This window comes from Silurus aristotelis, assembly GCF_946808225.1.
Source record: "Silurus aristotelis genome assembly, chromosome: 14".
Taxonomy (NCBI): Eukaryota; Metazoa; Chordata; class Actinopteri; order Siluriformes; family Siluridae; genus Silurus; species Silurus aristotelis.
In genome coordinates this window covers 8,931,928-8,946,682 of record NC_139587.1, presented here as the reverse complement: position 1 = coordinate 8,946,682, position 14,755 = coordinate 8,931,928, and the positions used below count along the sequence as shown (strand labels likewise).

The 14,755-nt window shown below is 36.0% G+C and overlaps 1 protein-coding gene across 2 annotated transcripts in view; it reads right to left on the bottom strand.

The window, feature by feature from the left end:
* nexmifb (neurite extension and migration factor b) overlaps positions 1 to 10,272 on the bottom strand; it is a 56,757-nt gene extending 46,485 nt beyond the window's left edge. For both annotated transcript variants that reach the window (XM_083560191.1, XM_083560190.1), the window contains exon 1: positions 9,648 to 10,272. The gene's annotated coding sequence lies outside the window, so the exon portion shown is untranslated. The remainder of the gene's footprint in view (positions 1 to 9,647) is intronic.
* Between the last annotated feature and the right edge of the window lie 4,483 nt (positions 10,273 to 14,755).

Sequence of the window (14,755 nt, the reverse complement as noted above, 5' to 3'; positions counted from 1 at the left end):
TGACAGGAAAATTAACTGCCCATGTCAAAGTATAACCTGATAAAATATTTTTAATGGAATAATGAATGAGATGAGCTGAGATCTATGTTTTGGCTACCGACTGTTTCTTTTCCCCTGAGTGAGAGCAAGAACGGAGAAAAAAATAATAATAATCAGACCGTACAGGCCTTGACAGTAAAACCTTGACAGGTCCCAATGTGGAGATGCATACTGATTTCATCCATGCTTTGCCAGGCATCTCGAGGTTTCCAGAGAAGACAGTGTGTCGGCAAACAGGTGAAAGCTTTCTGAGCTTAATCTTGTTAATCACGCGCTCCCTGTCCCCATTTAAACACTCCAGCGAGAGAGTTTAGGGTGATAAAAAGGCTCGGCTTTCAAGAATCATGACTCATCCTTGTTCGCCAGTTAAATAAATTCATTTAGCGTGATTCCTCCCCCATGTTTGCATCTGCGACATATATTACCATCTGCGCATCTCTGACATGTATCAAAGAAATATACTACCCAAAAGTTTTTTATTTTTTTTATTTTAAAAAAGCCAGCAAAAGCTAATGGAACAAAATTACCATAATGCATAATGCTAGCTCTCTTGTACCAGCTTTAATTAGATGTTGGATGGTTATGATATTCATAGTGTGAAATTTAATGACGAGTAAAGAAATGCGCTAAAGTTTGGAAGACATTTTAGAACAGAGCTATTTTATGCGGCTTGGACAAGCATTCCTTAAAAAAGATCAGAACTTCTGGGAATCATAGCTTTGCAAAGATTTACTGACGTGAAGTGCAGGAGATAAACCGAAGCTATATGCCGTGAATAAATCATAGATATATATTCTACCTGACTTGCGATAATGCAGCAAACCCACAATCTCTCTCTGTTACTCAAGGCCGTACTGCAAAATAAAAAAACATCAGCGCTGAAAACGCATGATGCAATAAAGCTCGTACAACTAAACACAACACGACTGAGATCTCGGTGTAACATTCAGTGAGATCAAGGCTGGCTTAATCAACTTTATGTTTTGCTCAAAGGCAGTAAACTGGCAGTAAGAAGAACTCGTTTGTGACATTTTAATCGTTAAAAATAGCGGAATAACCGTATCAATTAAGGCTTGTTTTAATTACTTGTATTTTTGTGTGAGTGTACAACCAAAGAGCTAAATAAATAAATAAATCCAAAGCCAAAATGTTCATTTGAAATGTAATGACTAGTTAGAGCAGGAATTCAGGCGAGACTTACACCACAGACAAACATTTCAGGGCCAAGCCTCTAGCACTGGTTAGTTAACTATGGCTTCAAAAAATGCGCAGTGACCTTGACGAGATGAAACAAAATACAGTTACACACGTGTTATGCAGCGAAAGATGCTTATATAACTACTAACAGTCCAAAATATGGGTGGCAGGGTGGTGCGGTGGGTAGCATTGGATAGCACTGGGAGTTGTCCCACAAGGTATATGGTTCAATCCTAACATGTTGTCCACGTGGATTTTATATGGTTTCCTCCAACCATCCAATACCACACCACATAATGTACTGACTATGTAAAATAACACCTCTGGTGTGAATGAGTGTGTGTGTGTGTGTGGTGCCCTGGAGTCCCGTCCAATGTGTATTCTTGCCTCATGCCTAGTAACTAGGGATCCACACACAAGAAAGAGCATACTGAAGATTAATAAACACACCATCACCAAGCCACACATCACACAACATTTCAAGTAGAAATGGAGACAGTGACAGTGCAATATTAGCCAAATTCTAAAACTAACACCCGAGACTGCGAAATATTGTTGAGGTGAATTAAGGAATATTGGGTTATAGTTTTTTTTAAGTTATAATTAATTAGGGTGGAACATCTATGAAACGTTATTTCCCATTATCACTTTCATTGTAACAGCTGTAAACAGTTGTTTCCTCACCAGCTTCTCTTCGGTTCTCTCTCTTTCTCTCTCTCTCTCTCTCTCGCTCTCGGCTAAAAGGCAGAAAAAATGCAGGTTGTCACAACCGTAAGTGCAAGTGCTCACTCCTGAAGTCATCAAGAAAAAAGTTAAAGGAACAGCTATGGATGAAAGCCATTACACTGAAGTCACTCCATAAATATATGTTAACGTCAAAATCTCCTACCCTACATATCGCCAGAGCATCGTTTATATGTTTTACATTGTTTAAAAAAAAAAAAACTTCGTTGGAAAAATAGATATTTATTATGATGTTTATATTATGTAAATCACTACTGCCATAACAACAGAGCATTCATATAAACCTATGATTTTCTTGCAGACAGATCTGTGTTTGTGCTTCTCTTTTAGACAAAGAAAAAGCCAAAAACAATCAGATGTAAAGATTTCCACAGGAAAGGGCTGTACATTTGATTATATAAATTATTATAGATTATATTCTTACTTTTGTGCAAGTGAACCATTCTCCACAATTCACACCACAGTGTTTTTTTTAACAGGGTTTAATTCCTGACTAAATACTATTTAGATTTGGTGCTGAACAACTATTTCTGTGTTCATTTTGAAGCTTATGGTCATTATCTGGCTGCAAAATCCATCAACATACAACATCTTAACCTTCAGGCAAAGGCAATCAGGTTTTGATCTAAAATATCCTGGTACTTCTCTGAAAATCAGGAAACCATTAATCTTCCCAAGAGCCCCTGGACCATTAGCCACCACACACTCCAAACCATTCATGATATGAGTATATATATATATATATATATATATATATATATATATATATATATATATATATATATATATATATATATATATATATTTCCTCTTATAATATGAATTTTATGTATACCGTAGTTTCCGGACTATATAAGCAGCACCCACTGAATTTTACAAATATTTTTATTTGTAACATAAATAAGCCGCACCTGTCTGTAAGTCTACACTAATGTCCGAATAACGAAAGATACGTTACACACGGTGTAACTGGTAAAATATGTTGCGATTCCTTTAAGAGCAGAGCGGTATTTTGGAAATAGCCTGCCACTGTATTCTTCCGGTATTACTGCATATGTGCAAGGCTGAGGAATATGTCCTTATTATTTTCTGATGCTACATTTCTAAGTTTCTTTAACTAACCCATAACGCTGTTGCCAAGAAAAATAAAAAAGCATGAGTTTTGGAAACCTGTCTGTGCTTATATGATTTCTGTTGCAACTGGAGTTAGTGAGCTATCCCTTCACCCAGACTCAACGCGTTACAGCAGCTTGTATCTAAACAGTAGCCTACCAAAAAAGTCATTGTTCACTGTCTTCCTCATTCCTTTTACAACCATTTTTCTCGGGAGTTTATCTTTTGGCATCGTCGTGCATTTAAAAATTCACACTTTTTAGCAATGTCCTAATACTGTTTGATTTGATAGCGGTGATTTGCATCCATTCTGTCTGTTTACTATAAGCTTCTTCTGTATTTTTTATAGCAGTGGAAGACAAAAGGATAATACATGTACAAACTCATTTAATTAAAGGTAACAATCAAGTTTGCAGATACAGAAAGTATACTTAATTTCTTTATAAAAAGAAAAAGGCGTAGGCAATTCATTATATTCTTATAATAAAATATATCAATATAACAACATCTTTTTGCAGGTTTTTAATTAACTTTGAAGCACTGCACCCTTCTATATTTCCTTTTTTTTTCTATTAGAATTTGGCTCCGTTTGTTTTAATAACACAACTGCCAAATTATATCATGATTTGGCTTGTGTATCCTCCAACATGTGCTGAACATTTATTTGTTTGTCCATCATTAATTATAGAAATGAGCAATTGTAATGGTCATATATATTTCGCATTATTGTAGGCATTAATTAACACAATAAATCCAAGTTATTCAAGTAGAAACATTATGGGTGAGCGCCTAATCACTGCTGCCTATTCAGGAACAGAAACAAAACTGGATTTGATATGTACTATTTTAAAACTTCCCCATCATAACTGAATGCAAAATATAATCTCAGATCTGCAACTTTCACTCAAACTATTAGCTTGTTATTTGCTCCACACTAAAATCATTCTGAGTTTAAACACGAACAATATGTGAGTGCCTTGCAGGAGCATTAGCATGGCTAATTATATTTCATGCATTTATTGGCACAATAATAACGCATAAATTAATTAGGAATTGAACTCACAGTGGCATCTAATTCAGGAGGATGTAAAAAACTTGGAGGACAAAAAAATTTTGTCTTTTCTTTTCACAACAATTTATGTTAAAAAAAAAATGTTTACGTGAGAAACCGAGCATGAAATTGACTTGTTTTAAATGTTAGCTTAAATCTTTAAGTGTTAATGCTTTCTGGCAATGAAGTAGAGGTTGTCCTGGCAAAACTATTCAGCAATGTACAAAAACTTTTAGTTCAAAACAAAAGCTTCAAACTAAAGTAGTGCTAAAAAAACTAAACGAATTAATTATTATATAATAGATAATAAATCCTCTTAAATTTCTCACGAGTTTATCAAGGACAGAGCACTGACATATATCATATATATATATATATATATATATATATATATATATATATATATATATATATATATATATATATATATATATATATATATATATATAAGCCAGCAAATGAGTCATCGCAGCATCTAAACAACTGGAATGCCCTCCTACTTCCTGCGTGCAGATTTCTGTTAAATTGTAGCCATTCTACGAGGACAAAACCACCTTTTCCATAAAAGAATGAGAAGTGCAGGAAACATCCTAACAACGTCCTCTTGCCCCTTCTCCGGTCCTCTCTGTTCCAGAAAGTGGCCTCTTTGGCCTCCGTGCCAAAGCCTGAAACAAGAGCTTGAAGCATGAAGGGCCTGGGTGCACAAAGAAACTCCTGTCATTCTCAAAGTCCTGGGCAGGTCCCAGTTTCTCTATCACATGGGACATGCCTATTGCTGATCCAGAGGGAATGAACCCCCGCTATCTGAGTTGCACTTCCAATTCTTTCAGTGCTCTGTAAAAGGGGACGTGCACTTACCACCTAGTCAAAGCCTGCTAACAAAGGCTAATTTCCCCCTTTTGAGAGGCTGACAGGAAGGACAAAATGTGAGAATAATTAAAAACCATCTTCAAACCTGCACAACATAAGACAGGGTGTCTCAAAGCTAGAACAAATCTTTAAAAAAAAATTAACATTCAGACTGGAAATAAGTCTATAAACATTGACGTGCTTATCCATCTCTTTGCCTTGCTTTCACAGACACAATCCATGCCTTCTGCACCTGCAAACACCCATTGCTGAGTCATTTTACTGCTGACAGCACTGATGATAGAGCCATAATTTAATCAAGGAGCTCTTGACCACAACTACTAAAGTAGAGTAATTTACATGAAGTGTGAAAAAACGTGCACTACTCACTTCCAGATAAAAATGCTGGCTTGATGCTAAATAAATAAATAAATAAATAAATAAATAAATAAATAAATAAATAAATAAATAAAGCTAATACGGGCTCGACAGTCATTTCCTAAATAGTGCTGCTTATCCATTTGACTAAACTTGCTACAGTTCCATTTATTCCACTGGAAAGAAAGAAGAAAAAAAGCTTACCAGAATACAACATTAGGTGATACATGAGGTATTTACTAAGAGAGCTGCTGAATGTGAAGGATGTGAGGGTAAGTGTAGTGTTTGCATGGTAGTCTGTGCCATGTGCACTCTGCTTGTCTGCTTGTCTGTAGCATAAAAGGCAAAAAGCAACATCTTAACCGGAGGCTTACGCTGCGGCAGCTGCTCCAATACTGTACAATGGCAGACATGCAAACTCTTCGTCGTGATATTGTTTCCATTAAGCCCTGGTCAATCACAAACACGTCTAGCATAGATTACAGTACTGAACTGAAACATGTCTGTCTGAAAAGAATAAAAATAAATACCACATATCATTTTGCCACAGCTTTATTTATTATGAACGGGGCAAGAGGAAAAAAAATGCTGAATATAAGCAAATATGAAAGCAAGCGAGAGGAAGTCTGGAAGGCAGAGTGCACACGGATATGAAATGCAATCAAGGCGTTGAGAAAAATCTCCCCTGGATCTCACCTCTGTGTAATTACAGAACGCTTTAGCAGCCCTTGTGGGGGAGGGAGTGTTTAGGGGAGGGCACGGATCTTATGGAGCAGTAGGGTTGAGGGTGCAATAGGGCTCTCGTTAGTGATGGGACAAAGGCCCAATCTACACTATCATGCCATTGTCAGCATTTCTACCAACATCCGTGACCCACTTTCAGGAATTTTGCCTGTTTCTGACGGAGCATTCCGAGCCAAGGAGAGGCTCCTTATTCAACACAATCAGATTAACACACAATAAAGACTAAGTGTGTGATCCTGTAGCCTGAGATAACACAAAATCTATATATTAGTGTCAATAGGTCAGTGAATCCAGCTTTCGAACCATGAACCAGTGCAGCTTCTGCAGATAAACTGTAGCTGCTCTGTTGTGGGTTTGTATAATTGTGTATCATGTATTTACATACTATATATTATCAAGGTAAACACATCTCTTCGGACCAGAGCCTAGCTACAGCTTTAGAGACATTAGCTCAGAAACTGATAGCAAAAAATTATTATATATAAAAAATTATTTAGAAATGAATGGACAAGAAAGTTTTTATTTATTCCTTCCGCATTAAATTCGCGACAGCTGTGTATCAGTCTCAGACTCGGTCTGTGATGCTAGAAAAAATAAATACATGAACCACAACAAACCAAACTCTAATTATTTCTTGTAAAACATTAAAACCTGTCACAATTCAGTCAGTTGGAAACTGGACCATCACAAAAGTTGACTGCGTAGGTTTATATTTATTACCCAATTAATTATGATATATAGTACCTTTATTACCTATTATACGCATTAGTGTAAAAATGTTTCAGGAAAGCTTGCTTGCGTGCTCAATGCAAGCATGTAAGAAGATAAGCGTGACCGAGTCTTGATTTGCTATGGAAACCGTCATGATTATGGGTGTAGGTAAATTAAATCACCTAAGCTTCTTGAGGTGGTGTCTGTAAAGATAGAAGATTAAGTTCCAGACCGCTCGATGGAAACTGAATAGTTCAAAAGAACTGCCTCACAATTGCTGTAACCTTAAAAATCTCCCTATGGTATGAAGATTGCACAAGACAATCTGTGACCTGGAGGCCAGGAGTGCCAGTTCTGAGTCGGAGTGTGTTCAGCTGCCCTGTGATGTAGCATATGCAGCGGTTTGGTGGTTGGCTTCATGTGATTTTCACACTCCTCGGTTGTTAGCTGCCTTAAAAAAATTTTGCTAGTGAGCAGGAATTGGACGATGATTAAAAGTTAAAAGAAATGGGGGCAGAATTTCTTTTCTTCAAAATGCCTGTGATGAAATTGCACAAGATCGAAGACGCGAATGCTACGTTTTAATATGCAGCTTGAAACCATTTCTAATTAAATTAACAAACGGAACCTATTTTTTGAATGTTGCTATGCTACAGATATAACGCGGCTGTGTAAAGAGACTACACTAATGCGAATCAATATTATATTGTTCTGACTGGAAACAAGCGAGTCATCACATGTGGGATGAAAAATGATTTGATGAAAAATTGTTTGCTTTGCTTTAATCTGAGAAATAAATTTTTTTTTTCTTCTTGCAATGTATGGTGCTCTAGAAAGCAACGCCTTAGGCCAGACCTGGGCAAACTACGGCCCGCCGGCCACATCCGGCCCTTTGTACGTCCCTGTCCGGCCCGAGTGAGGCCAATCATAAATTACAGGGATGTATAAATTACCGAAATCCAAACATCCTGATTGCCTTCTAAATATGAGAAGAACGCGGCGCAGAAAAGTAAAGTCGATCCGAGCATGCGCACTCCGTCTGTAGAGGACGATTTTGAAAAGGCAAGAAAGTTTCCAGTGATGGTGCCAAGGCAAAAGGCATAACACAAAAAATTATGGATTTCATTGCCTTTTGAATTTAATTTTCATTTCGGTGCATCCCTAAAATATTATCGTTGGTGTGGCCCTCTGACACAATTCAGGTTTCTCATGTGGCCCCTTGTAAAAATTAATTGCCCACCCCTGCCTTAGGCCAAGGTCGTTTCAGTAACTTTCTTTAATGAAGAATGTACGCCCTCAGCTGTAAAGACGAGCACAAAGCAAAATAAAATAGAACAAAACAAAAAAAAAAAAAAAAAGAATGTGAGCTGCTCTGTTTAGGAACAAAACCAAACCAAACAAAACAAAACACAATGATAAAAGTAGAATTGAAATAAGACACCCAGTATAAAAAAAGCACAAGAAGCACAGCATGTCTTCAAGCAGGCCATAATTGGCATGGCAGGCCTATATTCAATAGTCTAATAAAAGATGCACAAACGTCGCTAAAAGCCTACCCGCCAGGCACGGTTTGTCCAATGTATGGTAAGTTAGATCAATATTAGCTGCAAATTTCAAAAGGAATCAATACTGAAGACGGAATTGAAGCCCGAGAAAATGTTGCTTGCTTTTTTTCCCCCGACAAATTTAGGTCAACAAATTGATGTAATAATCACAAAAGTCCAGTTTTTGATGAGGGATAACAACCAAAAATTGCTGTAATGGTGATTCAGTGAGAGAGAGAGAGCCTTTTTGCTGGGTGCAGCGCCAGGCTCATTCTCTATTTACATAAGCGCGTTTCTCTCCTTTACACATTGTGCAGCTCAGCTTAGTTCCTGGTTCAACCACCATTTGATTTTGCCATCTGGTCAACCTCGAAATGAATTCAAATCATAGCCACTGTCCAGACGACCATTGTTGTGATGACCACAGTGAAAACAAACAAGTGCACATGACTAAATAGTGAGTGGGGGCGAAAAAAACAACAACAACAAAAAAAGACCGTCCCATTGATGGACTTGTGAGTCAGCCAGTAAGCAAGACAGAGAGACAGTGATATAATGCTCTATTCAGTTATCTCTTGATACTGCATCCAAATCCAAGGCCATTCACATAGTTTGTATACACCCAAGATGCATTAATACACCATTTATCACAAAAGTAAGAGGTTTCGGATTCTGATCATTATTGCTGAATAGGAAGACACTTCCAAATTGGGTAGCATTTAATGGCGACAAATCATTGCATCAAAAAAATGTAATAGAAAGATGACGTTTAAAAAGACAGCCTCTGTAAAAACGTCTAATTTTTTTTTTTTTTTTTTTAGCAATTTTAAAAAGTAATTCCATATTTCTGTATTAGTTTCTATGATTTGTGAATCTTGATACTACTGTAATGGAAAGGTTTCTGTGCTACCCCAATCTAAAATCTCGTAAGAATACAGATTGTCCTGGCAGAGGCTTGTCCAGTCATGCTACACACACATGCACACACACACACACTACTGCCTTTATTGCAGATTAATCCTGATTCACAGCACTGTACATTGGGACAGTGGGGGGATTAGTCAACTCTTATTCATGCAGGATTTCACTTACATGCAAACGATCCTCCGAATGCATGCAGCCTGGTCAATCTCTCTCTCTCTCTCTCTCTCTCTCTCTCTCTCTCTCTCACACTCTCTCTCATTTAACGGACACGCGAGATCAAATGCACGCGTGTTTATGTCCAGGTACCGGAAGTGGAATGTAAGCGCGTGAAGTTGAGGCGGTTCTCCGCTTACCTCTGACTCGCTTCAATCACTCCGCATTGAATGAGAGCTCGGGCCGTTCGGATAAACGTTTCCCACCGTCTTCATCGCACCCACTTCTCCATGTTTTCTTTTTTTCCCGGGGCCTCGGCTCGTAGCAGGTGGACGCGCCTCTCTCGATCTCTCTCTCTCTCTCTCTCTCTCTCTCTTTCTCCCCCTCGATCTCTTGAGCTGTCTCGCTCAGTGATGGAGACCGAGCCTCGTTTCTGTCCTCCCTCCAGATCTCACTGCTCCATTTTAAAACAGGAAGTCTCCCCTTTAAATCCCGTTTCTTTCTGGGTTTTTTTTTTTCTTCTTCTTCTCATAAAGCCTCCCTCGTGCTGTTCGTTGTCTCCTCGCCGTCTTCTACCGGCTGCTCGAGGCTGCTTCCATTGTCGTATCAAGTCGTAGCGCTCGCGCTCTCTCTCTCTCTCTCTCTCTCTCTCTCTCTGCAGCTGGACCTCTCCTCTCCTCCTCTTCCCTCCCTCTCTTCTCGCTAACCCCCACCCTCCACCTCCCCACCTCCCCTCCTCCCCACCTGCCCTGTTCGCACGCGCTCTCGTAAACTCACCGTTACCTGTTTACCCCCGGTACCCTCGCGCCCTGATCAAAAATAATCACAGCAGCTGAACAAACACCGATAATAATAATCATTCATTCATTCATTCATTCATTCATTCATTCATTCACTTATTCATTCTGGTTATGATAATAATAATAATCATCATCATCATGTTATGATAATAATAATAATAATAATAATAATAATAATAATAATAATAATAATAATAATAATCATTCATCTATTCTAGTTATGATAATAATAATAATAATAATAATTATTATTATTATTATTATTATTATTAATATTATTATTATTATTATTATCATTTATTTGTTCATTCATTCATTCTGGTTATGATGATGATGATTATTATCATCATCATCATCATGACAATAATAATAATAATAATAATAATAATAATAATAATAATAATAATAATAATAATAATAATTCATTTGTTCATTCATTCATTCTGGTTATGATAATAATAATAATCATCATTATCATTATCATGACAATAATAATATGAATGAATGATGATGATGATGATGGTAATGATGACGGATGCTGCTGCTGCTGATGATTATTATTATTATTATTATTATTATTATTATTATTATTAATATGACCACAATGAATGAATGAATGAATGAATGAATGAATTAATGAATTAATGAATGAATGAATGAACATATGAATGATGATGATAATTATTATTATGTTAATTCATTCATTCATTAATTCATTCATTCATTCATTCATCGTGGTCATAATAATAATAATAATAATAATAATAATAATAATAATAATAATAATAATAATAATAATAATAATAATCAGCAGCAGCAGCAGCATCCGTCATCATTACCATCATCATCATTATCATCATTTATTTATTAATTATGGTCATGATGATGACTGATGATAATTATTAATAATAATAATAATAATAATAATAATAATAATAAAAATAATAATAATAATAATAATAGGAATAAAAATAATAATAATTATTATTATTATTATTATTTTTATTTTTTTATTATTATTATTATTATTATTATTATTATTATTATTATTATAAGGGTTGGGCAAAATTACATTAAAATGTATTTTGAAATAAAATACTAAATACCTAAACTTTAAGTGTATCAAAACAAGCTACAAAATACAGAAACCACACCAAGAAGCATGACATTTCTTTGCAAACCTTCCATCAATTTGCCTGTTTGATCTGTTCCTTCACCATTACATGATTTAGTTGATTAAGTAAACAATGTTTGATCGCAACAGCTTTTCTATGGCAGAGTCATACAATAAATCTGACATATGCAACGAGTTAACAGATCAAATATTCACATACATAAACCCTGTGATCTCCCAGATGAAGATTAGTTTTAAAGTAACCAACAGTTTATTGTTGAACAGTTTGCGAATGACTCAAAATTGTATCCTAATTCGGTCACTTGGTGTTTGGGAAAGAAGGACCTACTTTGCTTCAGCAACACTGACTCACTGACAAACATGTCATTCATAAGAATACACTGATGGCACCTGTATTCATAGCAACTAGTTTATAACTAATGAATCATTTGATTGTTAATTATAAATTGTATAATATTATTATATTTCAGGCAGTATTTCATGCAATGGTATGCAAAATCACTGTCCTACTAAACAGCTACTTAAATTAGGGTACAATATTCAGCAATCAAATATTTATTTATCAATCATTGGACACCTATTTAAAAGCTGGCATGCTGCACGTTTCTTCACCACCTTATTCCATATAAAATAATTTTCTGCTCTGATTTCAAGAAATCTGGGCAAAATCCTGAGCAGGCACCAATCAGAGGCCGCATTTTTATGATGTCATCATGTCGACTTTGTACTTTGTAGATAAAACATTTTACAGTATTTTAAAACTATTAATAATATTATCATCATCATCATCAGCAGCATCATCATCATTATTATCATCATAGTAATAATATTAACCTTCATCCTTCACTTCACATTTATTCATTCTGTTTAGGGTCGGGGTAAAATTTGAGCCTCTATCAAAAACAGTTCGAGCAAGGAAATAACACTCTCTGAATGGGACACCATAAACACACACATACACACACACACATATACACACACACACACACGGTCAGCAAACAGGCTACTACACAATACCTCGAAACCCCAAACATACCATACAACCTGCCTTTAGGCTATATGTATATGTATCCATATTTTTTTATGGAAAGGATGAAATGCCTTAGAGATGAAATGGTCAGAGTGGAATGGTCAGACTAGTTTCGAGCAGTTAGGAACTCAAATAACCACTCTTTACAACTGTGTTGAGCAGAAAAGCATATCAGAATGTACAGCATCTACTCTAGAGGCAGATACATCGGGTACCGCTCCTGACTGTGTAGAACAGTAGTCTGAGGCTACACTCAGCACATTAAAGTGGACAGCTGAAGATGGGAGACACATAACCACTCTATTATAAATTGATAGAGGAGAGTGCAGGTCTTCATTTTCTACTCAGGTAGATGTAGCACTACATCTCACTTAAACTCAAGTAGAAGGGTCAGGACATGAGCTAATTAAATAGATAAGTTAAAGAAAAAAAAATCAACAAAGTCATCATTTTCCACCAATTCAATTCTCCCATTTGTACATATGAATGAATACATTTGTTGAGTTTAAGACTGAAGGACTAAAGTTTTATTAATCTCTTCATTAACATAAGCATTTTTTTGGTTTTGTTTTAGTCTGTGTTTAAAGTGTATTGTCTATTGTATATTTTGTTGAGTGTATTGTTATGGATGGTAAAATATATGTGTTTCACATCTTAATACATTCTTAGAATATTTGACATAAATCGGTTATATTTGCTCACTGCTGATATATGGTATATATTTCTACACATGAACATTTGGAAATTCGTTTCATGAAGTTATTCAGCTATTCATTCACCTTCCTCAACTTACATACTGTATATCCTGGCCAGGGTCGCTGTGGATCTGCTCTGGGTGTGAAGTAGCAGCTCACCCTTGATGGGACACCAGTCCATAGCAGGGCACCACTACCCATTAACGTCACTAATCAGCATGCTTCTGGGAGGAAATCAAGGAACCTGGAGGGACCTAAGTGGACACAGAACATGTAAAATTCCACACAGAGAGTGAATTATGCATGAAGCAATAATGCTACTCCTGCAAGAGCAAAAAAAAAAAAACCCTACCATTTAAGGTCATTTTCATGATACCACTACAACCATTTATTTGTTTGTTTGTGTGTTTGTTTAGGAGGAACATATATATTTAACTGTGCTTTTAGTGCATATTGGTTGTTTTAGTTTTAGTTTTATACAAAAGCAGTTGAAAAAAATTTATGTTGTCTGCAGCTGTTGCTTTAACCAATCAGACTACAAAGCTCTTTAGAAGGTGTCAAGTCACATCAGCATTTTTACGTCCTTTAATTGGATGGTCAAAAAAAGGACTTAAAGAGTGCAACCCGCATCTGTCGCAAACTGCAGAAGCTCAGATGGATTAGTAGCTGTTTTTTCATTCCACAATGGATGACAGAGGAGAAGAAATTAAGATATATTTACAAGGACATTCAATATACACAGATATACTTACAAGGACATTCAATAAAACGGATTTAAAAAAAAAAAGCTGGACATCACACGGAAAGGTCGGCCAAAACAGTTCAGAACAGTTGTTAAGCTTTTTCATAAACAATTTATACTTTTGAGTTTTCGTTCCCGTAGAATTTGCACAAAAACACAATTTTCCTTATTTTCGAATCCCTAGGAAAATCTTAATGCATAGAAAAATTGCACAAAAATGAGATTATTATTGATGCTTCTGTTAGAGATGATGCACATGGTGCAGTGCAGCTGTGGCTGCAGTGAACAGAGACTTGTTGTGTTGTGCTAATTGCGTTTCTTGCCATTGAGTTTCCTGCTTTAATAATGGCATTCATTCTCACTGTATGGGATACCGGTCTATGATGCAGCGCGCCGTTATATTGCATTTCTTACATTATTGATCACTTTTGTAGCCGTGGCATCATAATGATGGCATTATGAGGTGGATTAGAGTCCAGGTGTGAAATGCACGGGCCACCACTTTAAGAAATATTATTCTTTCTTTCTTTCTTTCTTTCTTTCTTTCTTTCTTTCTTTCTTTCTTTCTTTCTTTCTTTCTTTCTTTCTTTCTTTCTGCAGTTGGTTGGTTGATTTTAGTTATTAATTAATCATACAGCTGAGCTGAATCTTCATCAAAGGTCTAATATTCTTTACTAGTCCTGGGATGTCAGCTCATAACTTTTCCATTTCGTAGCACAGGGTTTTAACATTTAACAATCGCTTTCTAAAATATAGCTAAAAGAAAATATATAAAATAACTAAAATAATAAAAATGTATATTCTAATATGGAAAATAAGCATTCATTCTTTTCACATTTTCAAGCTCAGGCTTAGTCTCTGAAGGCCCTGTTGTTGGTTCCCTTTTCTTTACTGAAAATATGCTAA